Source organism: Alligator sinensis, unplaced genomic scaffold (assembly GCF_000455745.1).
Source record: "Alligator sinensis unplaced genomic scaffold, ASM45574v1 scaffold705_1, whole genome shotgun sequence".
NCBI lineage: Eukaryota > Metazoa > Chordata > Crocodylia > Alligatoridae > Alligator > Alligator sinensis.
This window is the reverse complement of record NW_005842663.1, coordinates 756,132-756,852: the sequence shown is the minus strand read 5'-3', so window position 1 is coordinate 756,852 and position 721 is coordinate 756,132.

Here is a 721-nt window from a genome sequence, read left to right as displayed (position 1 = left end):
CTTGAGCCCAGTTTTCTTCCTGCCCAGGCAGGGGGTCGGACCTGAAGATCTGCAAGGTCCCTTCCGACCCTACTTCTATGATTCTATGAAGTCATAGATGGCTTTAATGAGAAGGGGTTCCTGAACTGCAGGGGGCTTTAGACAACACCCACATCCCAGTGCTGTGACCAGCAGGAAGTGGGAGGACTTACACAAACACGAAAGTATATGCCTTCGTGATTCTGCAAGCTGTGGTGGACCACCGGGGCTGGTTCATGAACATTTATACCAGGTGGACCGGCAGTGCACATGAAGTGCGCGTGTTCAGAAACTCCCCTCTGCCTGCCCTTGTGGAGAAAGGACACCACGTACCCAGCATAGAGGAGACAGTGATCCACAGTGTCACCGTTCCCCCAGGTATGTTAGCGGATGCTGCCCACCCCCTAAATCCCTGGCTCATGAAGCCTTATGGAGGAAGCATCACCGGCCCACAGAAGCTGGTTTTTAACTACAATCTCAGCAGTTGCAGGATGGCCGTGGAACGTGCGTTTGGCTGACTGCGAGGATGATGGAGGGCACTTACATGTCAGGTCGAGATGGAGCAAGAAATTATAATGGCCTTTATTATGGCAGCCTGCATGCTGCACAATACCTGTGAGAGCCGCAGAGATGTTTTCAAGGATTCGTGGGAAGAAGAAGCATTACAGGCAGTGGCCAGACAACAAAGACGTGGGGCCGCAGC